The sequence below is a fragment of the Zootoca vivipara genome, chromosome 7 (genome assembly GCF_965207765.1).
Source record: "Zootoca vivipara chromosome 7, rZooViv2.hap1.1, whole genome shotgun sequence".
Lineage (NCBI taxonomy): Eukaryota > Metazoa > Chordata > Lepidosauria > Squamata > Lacertidae > Zootoca > Zootoca vivipara.
The window spans coordinates 55,682,363-55,700,902 of record NC_142590.1 but is presented as its reverse complement, the minus strand read 5'-3'; the positions used below and the strand labels follow the sequence as shown (position 1 = coordinate 55,700,902).

Sequence of the window (18,540 nt, the reverse complement as noted above, 5' to 3'; positions counted from 1 at the left end):
ATACCTGAAGGAGCATCTCTACCTCCATCGCTCTGCCCGGACACTGAGGTCCAGTGCCGAGGGCCTTCTGGCGGTTCCCTCGCTGCGAGAAGCCAAGTTACAGGGAACCAGACAGAGGGCCTTCTCGGTAGTGGCACCCGCCCTGTGGAATGCCCTCCCACCAGATGTCAAAAAGAAAAATAACTACCAGACTTTTAGAGGACATCTGAAGGCAGCCCTGTTTAGGGAAGCTTTTAATCTTTAATAAATAAGTGTATTTTAATATTTCTGTTGGAAGCCGCCCAGAGTGGCTGGGGAAACCCAGCCAGATGGGCGGGGTATAAATAATATATTATTATTATTATTATTATTATTATTATTATTATTATTATTATTATTATTATTATTACAGTGTGCTACAGCAGCAAAAAAAGCTAATGCTAGTCTAGGCTGTATCAACAGAAGTCCAGATCAAGGGAAGTAATAGTCCCACTCTATTCTGCTTTGGTCAGACCACACCTGGAATACTGTGTCCAGTTCTGGGAACTACAATTTAAGATGGATATTGACCAGCTGGAACATGTATAGAACAGGGCAACCAAGATGATGGGTCTGGAAACCAAGCCTTTTGAGGAACGGTTGAAGGATCTGGGTGTGCTTAGCCTGTAAATGAGGAGACTGAGAGGAGATATGATAGCCATCTTCAAATATCTCAAGTGCTGTCACATGGAAGATGGAACAAGCTTGTTTTCTCCCGCTCTGGAGCATAGGAACCATCCCAATGGATTCAAATTAAAAGAAAGGAGATTACAATAACATGGGGAAGAACTTTCTGCCAGTAAGAGTTTACTGACAGTGGAACGGACTCCCTTGGAAGGTGGATGACTCTCCTTCCTTGGAGGTTTTTAAGCAGAGGTTGGATGGCCATCTGTCATAGACGCCTTAGGTGAGAATCCTCAATTACAGGGTATTGGACTAGATCAGTGTTTCCCAACCTTGTGCCTCCATATGTTTTAGGACTACAACTCCCATCATCCCTAGCTAGCAAGACCAGTGGTCAGGAATGATGGGAGTTGTAGTCCCAAAACATCTGGAGGCACAAGATTGGGAAACACTGGACTAGATGACCCTCGAGACCCCTTCCAACTCCACGATTCTATGACTCTAAATGTCTTCAGGGTATTTGGAGGTTATTTAAAGCTGTAGCAATAGAAGCTGAGCTAGAATGCACACCATACTTTAGAAAAAATAGCTGAACAGCTTGCCAGCAAGAGCAGAACCAAGGAAGCTATAAAAAGCAAGAAGGCTTCCTTAAAGATGTGGAAGTGTCACTCAAATAAGAACAAATTCTGGCAAAACAAATGCAATGTAACAATAGAGCAAGAAAACAACAAGAAGAACAATATGTGTGGAACCCATCGTTAAGAATACAGGGGCAAAACAGCAAACATTTCTATAAATACATTCAAAGCAGGAAGCCAGCCATGGATTTACCCATTGAAGCCGGTTGGCAGTACATTCAGGACATGCAAAAGGAAGCACTTCTTCACACAGCTCATAACAGATTTATGGAATTTGCTGCTGTGAAATGTGGCAAAGGCACTAGCTTAGCTAGCTTTGGAAAGAATTCAAACAAATTCATGGAGAATGTCTATTCGCATATACTAGATACTAAGTAGAATCTCCAGGTTTTGCAGCAACAGCCTACAGTTAAATGTCAGTTGCTGAAGGGGGAATTTATTTACAATATTTCTCACCGGCTTTTCGCTGCAATGTCCCAGGAAAACAGTGTATGCAATTATAAACGCTATGGTTCAAGAGAGCTATTTTCTCCACACCCTACTTAAAGGCTTTCTAGCCACATTGGGAAACGGAATCCTGGACTTTGGTGGGGATTCTACCATTTGTAGGTACAACCCCCTAGGCAGTCTCCCAAGCAAGACCCACTGAAAAGAATTCAATGCAACCCAGTGAGCCTTGCTCAGGAGAACAATGTGTGAAACTTGCATAAGATTACTCTGATAGGCTTTCCAAGCAAAATATTCGTTAACAGTCCCAAATTGTTGCCAAGACACTATGAATGCTGAAACCATTTTAGCCCAAGGGCTAGCCCTATCAATCCAGCTGCTAAAACACACACACCTGTGGTATGCATGCAACGCTGTTTATTTCCAATGTGATTGCCTTCCCTCACTTTGCTGGTTCTTGCAGCTGCTCAGCACTGTGGATGCAACTAGACAGAACCTACCCTTAGGGAGCTGTTGACAGAACTGTATGAAGATTCACTTCATTTGGCTTTTTCTTAAGAGTACATTTCACTTGTTTCCTTCTCTGTCTCCTGGATAAATTAGTTCCAATTTTATTCCTGCGGTGATCTCTTTGCTTCAGTTTCATCCTTATACTGCCGCCATTTCCAATTTAATTATTCTTTAATACTCCCTTCTTGCAACCTGTGATGGAAATGGTTCTGTCATAGCCCATGCAGCATGTGAAAACAATGATTTTTTTAAAAAAACTCACACATAACAACAACAATACTAGAATAAAGAACTACACCTAGACTAAAATATAAAAGCTGAGAATACACATAATCCAGAACCCAGGACCAGTGCTGCTTACATGCTTGAGGGGCGATTTGGGGGTGGGGGAAGAAACATCACTTGAGTCCTTTAGGCTGGGGAGATGAGCTTGAAAGTGTGTGGGCAATGAATGCTCATACACTGCAAGGTCAAGTTCAAGGTTTTTGTATTAACTTTGTATTGACATGCAAGGTCCATATCAACTTGGGTCTAGGACACCTAAGGGACTACCAGATTCCTTACATCCCTGAGGTTTGTTGGGAAACCACTGTTCGTGGTCCTCCATGGCTTGGACATAGGGTTTGTATCTTCCAGCAGCCATGTGCTAGGTACTGTGGGCCCAATTCTGTCAAACTCCCTCCACAGCTGAAACCAATAAAGTCTATCTTCATTGCATCTTTTAAACCTTACTTTATAGTGCACTGAGACCATGGTAAATTACACAGTATATAAATTGTTGTTGTAAAGAAAATAAATAATAAAGGAAAGAGAAGAAGCCAGAGGGTTTTTGGGGCCCCCAAGGTCCTGCACAGCCCTCCTTCACATGAACATTGGAAATGGTACTCCCACTTTCATCCTCTGAACATGTGGGTGGGCTGGCTCATCACAGACTGGGCGCCTGTCAGTGGTAGCCAGCGGAAGGCCCCAGAACAGGCCATTCCAGAGACAGGGTGGGGATGAGCCAGATTCATTGGATCCCAAGCCAGTTTCACTGCTCTCATATTATGGTGTGGCCCAAACCCTGTAGCAGCTCCAGGCTGGCACAGAGATCTTACTGCCCCCTGCCACATTCCGGTCCTCTCTAATGTGGCCCCACCTCTCTGTAAAGCCACTGCTGTTGGGAAGAGGAGGTTTGGACTGCAGCCTAAACTAGCAGAAAAATCAATGCTCTCCAGTGGCAGATTTAGCAAATAGCTAGCTAGCTAACATGCACATATGTTGAGGCATAGCAGTCAGGCAGATTGGAGCTGGCCCTTCAGTTCTTGCCCTAAGGCTATTTGAAGGACTCTCCCAATGCCAGCCACGTGCCACTATCAACATCCCAGTCCTAGAATAGCCCAGCCAATTCCCAAATCCATTTTCAATCATAATCCACAAGCCCTTTGCTACCTTTAGTCTTTGCTTTGATATCTAGCATGTCCTTCTGCCATATATATGATTTACTACCCTCTCTGCTGTTCTCTGCCTTTCTCCCAAGGTAAACTTGCACACAGTTCAGTAAATCAGCAGTTTTTGCACTGAGCTAAAGCAGGTGCTCACAGTCCACACAGCACTTTCCCAGGCTATGCAGATGTGCACACATGCACACAAAACATGGCTCCTTCAGCCCCAGCTTACCACTTTCATTTTTCTTATTTCAATATCTTCCTTCCTCGTATCATGCATATTCAATCCAGTCATTCTACCTTGCAATTTTGCCTCGTAACTCACCAGCCTTCGCAGTCTTAAGCAACCATGTAGATCCAGAAAAGCCTTGCTAGCTGCTGCGTGGCTTATGCTGTGTGGAGGCACTGGGAGGAGTTTGTGGTGGGAAAATACCATTTCCAATCCATAAATGCTTTTACTCTAATTTCTTGACAGCCCTCTGATGAACCAGAACAGCCTGTCTCTGAGCTGCAGTGGAGGCTGAGCCCTGTACCAAACATACATTCCCTCTGCCAACTAGGACAACATAGTTAATATAGCAGGCAGTGTTTAAAAGAGGTTGAAACAAAACCTTGCAAAAGATGGCTCACAATTGTTGGGGGGGGGATGCATTTACGGATGACTCCTCATCAGTGGACAGTTGCTTTCCTCAGTCTTAACATGCACACAGACAACAGATTCCCATTAAACACAGAACTTTCTTCCAAAGACTATTCCCATCCTGCAAGATAGGATGAGCTTTGAAATACTAGCCAGAACTTCCAGTGAACCAAGCAGAGAGGACAGTTCTTCTTACTCAAGTATGATGTGCAAGGCAAAACTAAGGGCTGGGCCAAGGTGCATTTTGTTCCCTGGCCACTCTCACGATGGGATATATGCACAAATGATGATGGCATTCCAGTCTGATGTGGTCAAATGCAGCATCCGGAGCCAATGCATTGCCTCACCATGGCAAGAGAACACAGGGGTTTATTTACATGTATCCCAAAAGCTTAAAAGATTATCTATGCAGCCTAATTTACTGCTGTTCTGGGGACATTATAAGGCCAGTCCTTTACTTGCTGTGCCCTGAGTTCAGAACATTTGCTTTGGGCTTCAAAGTTTACACTGTGTAACCCTTGCTCAGTCAGGATGAGACCAGAGTGGGACAATTGCCTGTGAATGTGAGTGCCATGATCCAGGCCCGGCTCTAGGGGTAGTCTCGGTGGCGCGGGGTGCCAGGGCGCTGGGCCAGCAGGAGGGCGCTGCACGGCAAAGCCGCGCGGAAGCCGTGCTGTGCGCTGCACCCACCCACCAGGGCGGGGGCGCCTGAGCGATCTCCGCGCCCGACCGGCTTGAGACGGCCCTGCCATGATCATATATTAGGGTTGCTTAGCAAATACTTTTTTCCTCTCCCCTTCACCTGCCTCTGTCAAGACAGTGATGTCACAAAATGAGGATAAGGTGAAGAGGAACAGAAGATTTGAAAGAAGGATATAACAGAAAACACAATGGCATTTCAAAAACCTGACATCTATACTGTGCTATTACTTTTTAGCACACCTCCATCTCCATATATGGGCAAATTATTAAAAGGGAATGACAAAGGTTCTAGTAATTCAAGCTGCTAAATTATAGAACTGGGAACTAAGAAGCTGCTTGGAAAGTTACGTTCCAAATGTATCATTCTTGTAGCTGCTGATTGGAGAAAGCATCCCTAACATACCAGCAAGGAAGCAGAATGAAAGGAAATGGATCTTTTGCAATCTGAATGGAGCATCACAAATAGCATCAAGCCACTGTGGCACTGTGGCTGGTTTGCTTATGTAGTTAGAAATTGTATGCATATAATGCAACAGGAGGACCAAAATGAGCTTCTTGGCACCACTGCTATTATGGATGCTACTAAGTGAAATCAAATTTCTACAACAATCCCAGGTTTAAATAAATGTAAACTGTGTCAAAGGTGGAACAGATTTTCCTCTTTGGTTTATTTTAAAACCAGAATCCCAGGATCAGCTCCTACAATGTACACATCCCTAAACTCAAAAAGGAAATTTTGCCTTTCACAACTACTAACAGGCAGCAGGTCCTTTCTTAAAGCAATTGATGCCTCATTGCTAGTTAAACTACTTATTATGTAACATTAACAGAATAAAGCACTTCTTCATACAATTGCCACAAGGTGCAATGGTTACTAATCCAGATGGCTTTAAAAAAATGGGTTGGACAAATTCATGGAGCAAAGGTCATTCAATTGCTATTAGCCGCATAGCTAAATGGAACCTCTAGTTTCAGAGGCATCTGAAACAGGCTGTGTACACACCTCTGTTTACTCTGCATCCAGTGTGCTCCCACTGCTGAATTGGAAAGTTTCATGCACATGGAGCTAGCAAAAATCCATATCTAACCTGTCATTTCTTAGAAAATGCAGAGTTTGAGCAGGGCCGGCCCAACACATTTTGGCACCTGAGGCGAACCACAAAATGGCACCTCATCCCACCAGGGAAGAATGGGTAAGTGAAGATCTACCTCAGGAACAAGGGGAGAAATAAAGATCTACATTGGAAACAAGGGTGGGAGGAGACCAGCAGAACCTGCTGTTTGCCTAGAGGCCACTCTTAGAGAGGGCATAGCGGGGGCTGCCGAGAGGGGGCAGATCTGGCCTCCAAGGGGAGTGCTGCAACCATTGCTGCCACCACAGCAACACCAGGTAATGCATTCCTTGGAGGCCAGATCTGCTGCCCCTGTGAATTGTGCCACCGAAAGCGGTCTCCTCACCTTGCCTGATGGATGGGCCGGTCCTGGTTTTGATGCATTCCCGCCCACCGTTCCTTGTCCAACAGCTTTAATCCAAATTGAGAAAAAGAAAGACCTAGTTTAGTTTTAAGCTGGTAATATATATGCAGCCTCAGATGGTGGGGCGGGGCAATCGGGGCATGGATAAGTCAAGCAACATGGAAGGGTATTGCCTTCATGCCTTGGCTGTGGGCTTCCCAAAAGCATCTGGTTACTATGAGCATGCTCTTATGTTTTGGATGAATCCTGAATACCAAACTAGGCTGCTTCTGAGGCATTAATTTGCAAACTGGTCTGCAAACTTGATTGCTTTCATTTTGAAGTAGTATTATTGTTCATATTTCACAAATAAGGGGCTGAAGCTGTCTATGATAGGAGTGGAGTTTTAACTATTACTACTGAAGACTGGGATGCGGGTGGTGCTGTGGGTTAAACCACAGAGCCTAGGGCTTGCCGATCAGAAGGCTGGCGGTTCGAATCCCTGCGACAGGGTGAGCTCCAGTTGCTCGGCCCCAGCTCCTGCCAACATAGCAGTTCGAAAGCACGTCAAAGTGCAAGTAGATAAATAGGTACCGCTCCGGCAAGAAGGTAAACGGCGTTTCCGTGCGCTGGTCTGGTTCACCAGAAGCGGCTTAGTCATGCTCGGCCAGTAAAGCGAGATGAGCGCCGCAACCCCAGAGTCGTCCGCGACTGGACCTAATGGTCAGGGGTCTCTTTACCTTTACCTTTACTGAACCATACCAGTTTCTTCCTGTTCAGTCTTACAATACATTTTACAATCATCAATTTTTTAGAGACAGAAATTTAATCCTGCATTCATCTGGTCATGTAATGTCAATATCGCCAATCAGTATCTTGCATACAGCTCTGCTTGCTTTGCAGGCAATACCTGCACTTCAGCACTCCTCAACACACAGGCACCCAACATTTCAGCAAGGCATTATGTGTCAAGTACCAAGGTTGGATGTGAACACACAGTAGGATAACTCTATTATGCATAACAACATGTTTAGAAAGATGATGCTCTAGCATTAGCAAACACCCACAATTACCTTGGTTTAAATGCTCATGAATGATGGTAGACTGACAAGAGGCTTGGCAAGCAGGCTTTTCTCTGTGCATCAAGAAGGATACACAGCTGTACCAAATTCCTCAGCATTATCCTAACAGGCAGTGTGAAATTCACCCTGCAAAAGCTGCCCTGAGGTGATTTCCACCCCACCCAGCCTGTCCCCAGGCCTCCTCCCTGAGCACGACTGAGAAATTAAGGAGGGCAGATTCTTTACTCTGGCCCTGGGGCTTAGTGTGTGCGTTTCCCACAGGATTTGTGTTATTTTCTCTTTTCCCCCCTACACAGAGGCAGGACCTTGCTCCACACTAGTTCTGCTTCACTGGCCATCATTACCCATTCCACCACCCGACTTAGCCAGTGGGAGACTGGAGCTCAGCCAAGTTAGCACTCAGGTCAAGTTCTGCACGGCTGTGCAGAGCACGAAGTTGTTTGATCTAGCACAGGCAGCAAGCTCAAGTTGACACGCATGGAAGGAATGCCTCTCAGAAGCCATGACATATGAATTAGCGTCACACAGCCAGCCAGTAAAAATAATATAGTCCTTCACCTGGCAAGTTACCCTGCAAACGAGGGCATGTGGTCACTGTAAAAGCAAGATGGTTCAAGGAATATCACAAAAGTCCACAATTGCCAAAATATGTACTGTAGTTCAGAGCCGGTTCACAGAACCAAAAGTTGCCATCCCAACTAAAAGTTTAGTTGCTTTTGGTCAATATTTATTATGCACGTAAACAATTCAGATTATGGCTCAACCCAGGTTAGGTTCAGAACAACGAACAAGGTGGTGAAATCTACACAGTGAGTGACTACTATTTACGCACCGACATGTCTGTGCCAAATGCTGAGAAGCAGCATCAGAGTACTTGGACTGGGACCTGGGGGACCAAAGTCTAGACTCCCCATCTCATCCACAAAGCTCACCAGGTGCCCTTGGGACAGTCACTCTCTCCCAGCCTACCCTACCTCACAGGGTTACAAGAGGCAGAGGCGCCAGCTTGAGAGGGCAATTGTGGGGGGCAACATCAGGAGGAGTTGAGGGTGGAGATGAACCCAGAAGCAGCAGCAGCAGTGCAGCTTCAATGACCAGTGGCTCCTTCCGCTGCTGATGTCAGCAGCAGCAGCAGCAGCGGCAAGGGTCTGCTTTTACCCTCCTTCCCCTACCTACATGGCAGGAGGAGGAGGAGCTTGCCACTGAAGCCACACTGTGCTCAGCTCTGTGCTTGGCTCTGCACTTGGCCTCCTCTACCCACTGATTTTTTTGGGGTAGTGGTCTGCCCCCCCAAATATTGGGGGTGCTTGAAAGGGCTTGGTCCCCAGGAGTCGGTGTCCCTGCTGTGAGGATGAAATGGGGAGAACCATGCACCACCTTGAGCTCCTTGGAGGAACAATGGGACAGGAATAGAATAAATCAGGCATCCCCAAACTGTGGCCCTCCAGATGTTTTGGCCTACAACTCCCATGATCCCTAGCTAACAGGACCAGTGGTTGGGAAAGATGAGAATTGTAGTCCAAAACATCTGGAGGGCCGAAGTTTGGGGATGCCTGGAATAAATAAACAAACTGATGACTTCCTGCCTTACCATTACAGTACATACAGCAATTCCACCACTGGTACTAGTAGGTCACTGCAATCCTAGGAATGACCTGCACTTTGAGGTTTTGCCACCTCAGCTTCTCATCTGAATCCATACCCAGAGGCTTATTATTTATTACATATATACACCTCACTTTCCTTCCATGGAAGGAATGGATCCCATTCAGGCACTTCCCAGTCCTGCTGCATCATGTGCCTTGAAATCACTCAAGGAATGATTCAAGGAGAAGGGCCACAGCATGCAGTTCCCTGGCATCTCTGCATGGGACTAGGAAACACTGTCCCAGACCCTAGAGAGCCTCTGCCACTCATAATAGATAATGCTGAGCTTCGTGGACCTGTGGTCTGTCTCAGTGGAAGGCGGGTTCTTACGTCCCTGTGACTGGCATGGCAAGTGGAGTGAAAAAGCAAGGAGCGATAAGGGGTGGAGCCAGGACCGGTCAAGTACAGTACTGGTGAAGGTGCAATGAATGACAAGGGAGGTTCAGAGAAGACTCATTTAGATTTGCATGCATGCCATTTTGAGTCTCACACTGGCAGCTTAGCAGGCACAGTGTGACAGCAATTGTGATTTCCACACCTCTACATGCTATATATTTTATCTTATGTGGTCTCTCAGTAGAGAAAAGGTTGTATTGTATTGCATTCCTCATGCACAATTTTGACCATTTCACATGAAGCTAAATGCTGTTGGCAGGAATCAGCATCAATACATGTAGCATTTGGGCAATTGTGTTTTAGGTCCAGGCAGATACACAGCATATTATGGCTACAACAGAAAGGTCTGTCCTCAGGCATTCATAGTGATTACCTACTTATTCATAATGGGCTCCTGCAATCAGGGCAGACAAAAGTCTGCCTAGATTGCACAGACTTCAAAATGGTTTGGACCAGGGCTTTTTTTTCAGCCGGAACTCGCCGGAACTCAGGTCTGGCACCTCTCAGGTAGGCGCCACTGCCATTATAAGAGAACAAGAGAGGCGTTCATTCTAGAAAAAATAGCACAGGCTTGGACCAGCATCTCTACAGAATAGCCACTTTGGAAACTTCCAAATCAGAGTATATTATGCAATCAGTCCTGCTCATGCATGGAAGGTTTTTGCAGTGTCCACATGAAGTCATCTTCAAAATGCAAGTCCCTGCTTTTTTTTACACATTTAATCTGGATTTCCCCTTACCACAGAAAGATCATCAAGAAAAAAAACTATAAATAAAAATCCATCTGTAGTTACTACTGGTGTAGAAGCTTGTCAGTGGTTTTTTTGGGGTGTGTGTGTGTGTCACATGTGTGGTTTTGTGTCTTTGGGTGGCCTCTAACACTACACTCACCTGAGCACACCTCAATCATCTTGTTTGCAATGAGACTGGCTACTTCCACTAACTGCTAGATGCTGAATGCACATTCAATTTCAACATGGTTAGGAAGAGTTGTGCTCTCAACTGAGATTACTTTATGAACTGCACTTCATAAATCTGGCTTTAAGTGTGTGTGTGTGAGAGAGAGGGGGGGCTGTGTGTGTTATTACAAAGGTCTTGCATAACCTCTTTATCACTCTTGTGCAAGCCTTAGTCAGGTAAATGTCACTCTGGTTGTGAAACACCTCAGCATTAAAAATTAAAAGCAACACAACTGGAAATTTACATTGCCCACCCCCTAAAAGCACAAGCCCCCATCTTGCATTGTGAAATAAGATAACTAAAGCTGACAACTTTAGTTTGCTCTGGCACACTTCCTGGGATTTTTTTTTTTAAGTTGTGCGCGTACAGGTAAAGAAATACCTCTGCCAAGAACAAAAGAACGGAGTAGAGGGTGGAGAAGAAGTGACTACAGGGAGTGACAAACTCACACAAAACACCTCTGGACACACCATTACTGGTGTGGATGGCAAGCAGCACAATAGCAATGGACAGCCATGACTGAAAAAGTAGGAATGTGCAGAAGCCAACATGCCAATGATGCACATAGGAAAACTGGAGCTGAATGACTCCTACCCGAAGCACCCTTTGTTTCAGTTGCAATGTAAACACCTGCAAAAGGGCTGTGTCTGAGCTGCTTTTCTTGAAACATTTTGCTTTCATACATAGTTCAGAGTACTTCCCAGTCTAAATCTTGCAACACTTCTTAAAACTAGTACAGTGGTGCCTCGACTTATGAATTTAATCTGTTTCGAAGGCACCTTTGTAAGTCGAAAAATTCGTAAGTCGAAAAACGCCATTGGAAATGCGATTTCCCATAGGAATGCATTGGAAACGGAAAAATTCGTAAGTCGAAGCAACCCTACCTAAAAATCCGTAAGTCGAAAAATCCCTATCTAAAACCGCCACGGTTTTCCCCCGAATGTCGAGACATTAGTAAGCGCACAGCCATTACCTCCATTCGTAAGTTGAAAAATTCGGTTGTCAAGTCGTTCGTAAGTCGACGTACCACTGTATACAGTACTATGGTCCTCCAAATGCTACTGAACAATTCTCAGCATCTGTACTCCATAGCCCTAGCTAGCACAGTCAATCAGGATTTGGACTCCAACAACATCTGGAGGTCACCAGGTTCCTCACTCCTATTGCTTACCATACATTGTTACTGATATGCTGCTGCAGTGCACACTTCAAGGTAAAGTGGAGTTAAGTGATTAAAACAAGCTTTGGCTAAAAAACAAGACCCTTTGCTCTGCCTCTTTGTGCCTACAGGTACTGGGGATCAATGGTTTCTAACAAAGGTAGCACAGAAATTGCAGACCGCGAAAGATTTCATTTCATATGTCTTGTTTGTTATGTACTACTAAATATAACTCTGCTCAGAGAGGAAGTGAAGTGGGGGTATAAATAGTTGCTGAGAAATCACAGGATATTGTTAGGTGCTGTTGCTGTGTGCATGGCTATTACGCATTCATTATCTTTATGACTCCCTGAACTCAAGAACTTAAGCTGCTTCTCTTAACTAGACGGGGACATTTCTGCCACTTTCAGGGGGAACTCCAATTAAAGTGTCCACAAGTTGAGATGGATGGGGCTGTTGCTGCTCATTTGCTTCCTGCAAGAACAAGTGTTCACCCTGTTTCAGTCTGTACTTCTAACCGATAGTTGTAATAAATCAGAAAGCCTTCCAACTTTTTGCTAGGGGTGCTGCCTGGTTGCTAAAAAGCCTGCCCAACATTTGTCAGGGTCAAGTTTCATCTCACATACTTGTCCCAAAGGATTTGTCTGCTTCAGGTCTTTCAGCTGCAAGACCCTCAAGCTCACAGAGCTTGTACCTGTGGCACAGCAAAAGTTCCCCATCAGTGGGAATTTCAAAGAGGCTTGAGTTGACATGCCCTCCTCAATTTGCCACCTTATACACAGTGGGGTGTGGGCTACATACAGAGATGAATTTACCACTTTCTGTTGTTCAGCACCATTAAAAAAACACCCCAGAATGAAGACAGGAACCACTGCCCTCAATCTGATTTGGCGTTATGGCGATGCCTCATCATAACTGGTGAGATATGGTTATGTGATAACTGAACACAAATCTGAGCAAGTGCCACTTTGTGAAATGGTGGCCAGCAGCAATGGGAAGCACGAGTTATGTGACCCCCGAGCGAGCACAATTCAAAGTGTTAGTGCTGACCTTTAAAGCCCTAAACTGCCTCAGCCCTGTATACCTGAAGGTATGTCTCCACCACCATTGTCCAGCCTGGACACAGAGGTTCAGCGCCGAGGGCCTTCTGGCGGTTCCCTCACTGCGAGAAGCAAAGCTACAGGGAACAAGCCCTTCTTGGTAGTGGCACCTGTCCTGTGGAACGCCCTCCCATCAGATGTTAGATAAACAGCTATATGACTTTTGGAAGACATCTGAAGGCAGCCCTGAATAGGGAAGTTTTTAAGTTTGATGTTTCTCTCTCTCTCTCTCTCTCTCTCTCTCTCTCTCTCTCTCTCTCTCTCTCTCTCTCTCTATATATATATATATATATATATATATATATAGTTGGAAGCTGCCCTGAGTGGATGGGCAACCCAGTCAGATGGGCAGCATATAAATTTTATTTATTTATTTATTGTTAAAATTATAATTGCCACTTTCACAACAGAAACAGGTCCTGGTGAAAAAGATGACCAGAGAGTGAGGTTGTGAAACCTTTTCCCACTCCATAAGCGGAATATGTTCACCAGAGAATTTCCATCTAAGACTTAATTTGCAACAGGCAGCAGAAAAGCCATGCTTCTTTGGAGGTCAAGCAACTGTAGAACAGCCCAGAGATTTTTTTTTTCCGGGGGAAGGGGACCTAGTCTAAGAACCTCTGGGCTTCCTGAGAGAGCAATGCATAATGAACGCTACAAGAGCCTGACTGAAGACACCTTAATGTTTATTGAAAGATCTGCACTGACATGAATGAGCTCAAGGGTCAGGCTCTATGTCCTTTTCTGAATATGCTCATGGAATGAAACTTATGGGGGAAATGCTATAGACACATGTTCTGTTTCTGCCATGTAACCTAATCCAATGTGAGCCCCACAGAGCCCAATGGGAGGAAGTGTGCACACTGGGATGCTCAAGGTTTTTGTTTGGCCCACATTTTTTCAGCAAGCCAAACTAATTCATGCTTCCTAGACTATTATGTGGATTGAATCTTTTGGGTTTTGCAATTCTACAAATTTTGCAATCCAGTTTACAGCTCAAAAAAATACCAGAATGCTTATTTTAGGGTAAAATGCATACTTTGAGGAAAACAGCTGTTAAAAATAATGCAGTTTCTAATGGAATGAACACAGGAAAAAGTGGCATAGACTGGAAATAGACCAGTGAACCCACAGGATTGCAGCCGTAGCATTTTTTCCCCATGTTCTTGATCAGCATTGTCACTGGTTATGACAGCATTTCCCTTCCACCTACTTGGTTCACTCTTCTCTCAGCCTGCATGCAACTTGGGGCAGATGGTTTCATTATAGCTGTATAAAACAGGTTACCTACTAATGAGCCACAAAATGTCTTGTCTCCCTCTGGATGGATTTCATACAGTCAACTGCCAAAAGTGCACTTTCTAACTACAGCTCAAACTAGCATTCAACGTATGCTTTCCCAAAATGTTAAACTTTGCTTCTGCAATTACATGGGAAGAATAGCACAACTTTATTTTATGTCATATCTTTGGGTTGTAGCCAACAAAGCCCTACTCACAGTAGTCCCATTGAAATCAATGGGTGCTAGTTATATCCACTTATTTTAATAGATTTACTCCAAGTATTACTCAGTTGCATACAATGTTTTGCGCTCCGAAACGCCAAAACACAATAAGGGGTAAGGTTTGCCCAGTATTGAGTCCTGGATCAAAATGTTCCCTGCCAGTTTAGCTCTGACAATGCATCTCAATTCTGAATGCTCCCAAGCCCAAGTCTGCCCAAATCTTAAGATCCTATTTGGAGGACCTGCTCCAACTGGCAGCCACCACAGAGAGCGCCATTTCAGTGCACCACAGTTTTGGAAATGCCTAGACCCATCTCTGTGAATTTCCCAGTGTTAGGTGAAGACCTTTCTGTTACCAGAAACCCTTCAAAAAAAACAAACCACCACCCGGAAAGACTGGGTTCTTATTTTAAATTATTTTATCTTGGGTTTTCAGTGAGTTCCAATTTGCTGTATTGATGTAGTTTCCCCTTTTATTTGATAAAAATGTGTTTTTACGCATTCGTAGCAAGACAGCCAGAGAACTTTATGTTATGGTGTGGCACACAAACGATGTAAGTAAAAAACAACAACAATGCAATATTCAGGACTGAAAAAAACACATTTTGGGGGGGGGGGCAACTTGTTTTACACTCAAAGCCACTACTGGGATAGAAGCTCATTAAGGCAAACAATTCCTTATGTTTCAGTGGACAGCTTGTGATGTGCATGGTCTTCTCCTTCAACACATTCCCAACTTCGTATTTGCTCCCTGAGCACTACCCTGCCCCCCCCTCTCTCTCTCTTTGCTGATCACCCCCAATACTAAATGAAGTGAGCATGACATTGGAGTGCATATTGGTTTATCTGGATGATCAAGCTGCATCACATGTTCGCATGAGTACCAATTGTGCAAGAATCACCAGCTGCGCAGGAAACAAAATATTGCTGGAGGGAAAATGTAACATGACATCCCTGAAAAGGAAACATGGAAAGTGACTGAATCTTCTGCAACAAACAAACAATTGCAAATGCAAAAAAACAAAAACACTTTTATAATCTAGGCAGGGTCTTTGAAGTCTGACAACCTATGGCTACTGCATGAATATTGCGTTTATTATCCCCTGAGCGCATATGCCACTGCAGCAGTATCTGGGAGCTGAAAGCAGTTCAAGTGGGGTAGAAAATATCCCCCATTCATGAATGTGTTCAAGGCTGGGCTGAGAAGGTGTTTATGCCCCTGCAAGCATAAAACACAATTTTTCCATCTCTTGGATAAATTATGTACTGCCATCAGTTGGAATTAGATACATTCATGGTTTCCCCCTGTGACTGTATTATTTCCTATCGTTGGGTTAAAGCAGCTTGGGGGGCACCAAACATAAAAAAATGGATGGAAGGGAAAGGGTTAAGCAGTCCTCCTCCAACCCCCTTTAAACCTGCAACCTCCCAAGGCTGCTCTGGGTCTCTAAAAAGTCAAAGGAAGCATAAACACAGTGTGATTTCAGCCTTGTCCTAAGGAATTTCATGCCATCAAATGATTGACTTGAATTGTGACAAAGAAAATGCAGTCAACAGACACACACAAGGCAGCAGGCACAAAGGAATCTAGTGAGATTCTCTCTCCAATGAAGACACCATTTCTCCCAGCTCAGGAAATGCTGAAAGGACAATTTTTGTCAAGCACAAACACCCTGCTGGTGGTTAAAGGAGGACTGCAGGAGGATAGAATCTCAAGGTTATTTTGCAATCCACATCCCATTTGGTGCTTAATTTGACAAATGTTTAAGGCTGCCCAAATGTTCATTAAGGACAACAGTTGTAAGAAGTGAGCCAGTGATATTAGACTGAACTGAAGCTGTCCTTTATTTCCACTTCCATGCAACCACAGTTATTGTGAGGAAATGTGGTTTTGTCAACACTGCAGGTAGAGTACATGTGGTGTACACATGATTGTTGTTTTAGAAAAAAATCCAGCAAAAAAAATGTTTGGAAAGCCCTAGTTCCTCTTCAGTGGTTTAGACCCCTACTCACATCCTTTGCACCGCTAATCCTGTAATCCCCACTTCTGCCCACACACCCAGGACCTGCTCCCCACAACCATTCCACTCCCTGTTTCTTCCAGCCACAACATTCAGTCTTGCAGTGGTGTAGGGAAGTGAAAGTCAGTTGCAATTCATGCCTTCATCCCACACTAGAACTGTGTGCAAATGGTCTCTTATGTCCTGCCATAATTTGTGGGCAGAGAAATTGGGGGTGCCATTTTCTCCTAATTTCTACAGGGCAGCAGAGTATTTCTCCAGTCATTTCTCAGAAGTAGAGTTCACAATTAGCAGAAGCAGTAGCACAGCTTCTCTTTCCCTAAAGTTTATTACTATTACAGTGGTACCCTGGTTCTCAAATTTCTTGGTTTTCAAATGCTGAAAACCTGGAAGTGTTTTTGAATGGTTTTTGAAGGTTTTTCAGAAGCCAAATGTCCAATGCGGACATTTAATTTGTTTTTGTGACTGTGTGGAACCCAGTTCAGCTACTGATTGATTGATTGTGTAACTGCAAAAATGGATAAAAGCCCCCCATCCAAACAATGACTATCATCAGTGCAGGTAAGAATTTTTTTAAAAAAATTGTTTATCATCTATAATACAGTGGTACCTTGCTAGATGAACGCCTCACGGCACGAAAAAATCGCAAGACGACGACGTTTTGCGATTCTTTTGGCAGACTCAGAAGACTGCCAAAACTTCGCAAGACAAAAGTCCCAGCCGCCTCGTGCTTCTACCGCCCGGCATCTCCCGGAGCCCAGCCGCCTCGCACTTCTGCCGCCCGCCATCGCCCGGCTTCCGCAGCAGCCAGATCCCCCCTCACTCACCTTAAGCCTGCCTGCCTACGTGCGAACGAGCTGTCTATCTGCTTGGGCGCAAGGGTCCGGCTGCTGGGGAAGGAGGGAGGGAGCCTCTCCCTGGCCCTCCTCCTGCTTCCCCCTCCCCAGAGCCTTAAGAACTTCCGGAGCGGCCATGGCGGGTGAGTCGGCGCCTTTTTTTGCACTCCCCCCCATAGGAACGCATTGATTAAATTTCAATGCATTCCTATGGGAAACTGCACTTCGCAAGACGAAATTATCGCAACACGAAACGACTCGTGGAACGAATTAATTTTGTCTTGCGAGGTACCACTGTACTGTCTTATTTATTTTATAGTACAGTACAGTACGCTGATTATTGCTTTCATTTTATGGATCAATGGTCTTGTTATATAGTAAAATTCATGTTAAATTGCTGTTTTAGGGGTTGTTTTTAAAAGTCTAGAATGGATTAATCCATTTTGCATTACTTTCTATAGGAAAGCACACCTTGGAACGCTTTGGTTTCGGAACGGACTTCCGGAACGGATTAAGTTTGAGAACCAAGGTACCACTGTATTTAATACATTTCCACCTTTCCTCCAAGGAGTCCAAGGTGGTATACATGATCCTCCTCCCCATTTTATCCTCATAATAACCCTGCAAAGTTGGCTAGGTTGAGAGTGAATGACTGGCCCAAGGTGACCAGGTGAACTTCATGTCCAAGTGGGAATTTGAACCCCGGTCACCCAGTTCCTAGTGCGACACTCTTAACCACTACAAAAGCTGCCTTACACCATGTCAGACCAGAGGTCCATCTAGCTCAGTATATGTCTACACTGACAGGAGACACACCTATCCCTACCTGGAGATGTTTAATCTGAGACTTTCTGCATGTAGGGTAGATGCTCTACCACTGAGCTATGGCCCTTGCAGCTGAAAGTTGCAGCAGCAGCAACACAGGTGGCAGCCTGGTGACAATTTTAGATCATCCAGAATACCCCAAATCTAGAGTCATCCTGAAGAACTGTTTGTGGCAGCTGCATTCCTCCCTCCTCCCCAAACAAAGAGAAAAGATGGAGAACACTTAGAGAAATGTCTGTGAAGTAACCATCTCTTTATGGAAAAAGAAAGAAAATGTTACAGGAAAATGTTGTCTTGAGAAAGTTATGGTCAGTCTACCCAGTATACAGAAGGAATCCTGTTCTCCTTGCTGTAAGGAGACTTAGGACTTTCTTATAAAAAGCAATGAGAAGATGGCTTTCTGAGAAACCCTCCAACCAAGGAAGCACAACTGGCTTTGGAAAAGTATCAAATAAACCAGCCCCCTTGAGTTTGAAGCACATACCTGAGCATGGTGATTGCCACTATTTGAGGCAAAAACATGGAGATGAACCTATCTTTGTTTTCTCC

At 44.6% G+C, this 18,540-nt stretch overlaps 1 protein-coding gene across 7 annotated transcripts in view; it reads right to left on the bottom strand.

Moving 5' to 3' along the window:
• CDK18 (cyclin dependent kinase 18) overlaps positions 1-18,540 on the bottom strand; it is a 96,299-nt gene that overhangs the window by 46,861 nt on the left and 30,898 nt on the right. The window contains exon 3 of one of the 7 annotated variants that reach the window (XM_088674309.1): positions 2,228-2,429. The exons of 5 other annotated variants lie outside the window; for them this stretch is intronic. The gene's annotated coding sequence lies outside the window, so the exon portion shown is untranslated. Of the gene's footprint in view, positions 1-2,227; positions 2,430-11,519; positions 12,256-18,540 lie in introns of those variants that run through there. One more of the 7 variants, XM_088674310.1, reaches the window with a different exon arrangement.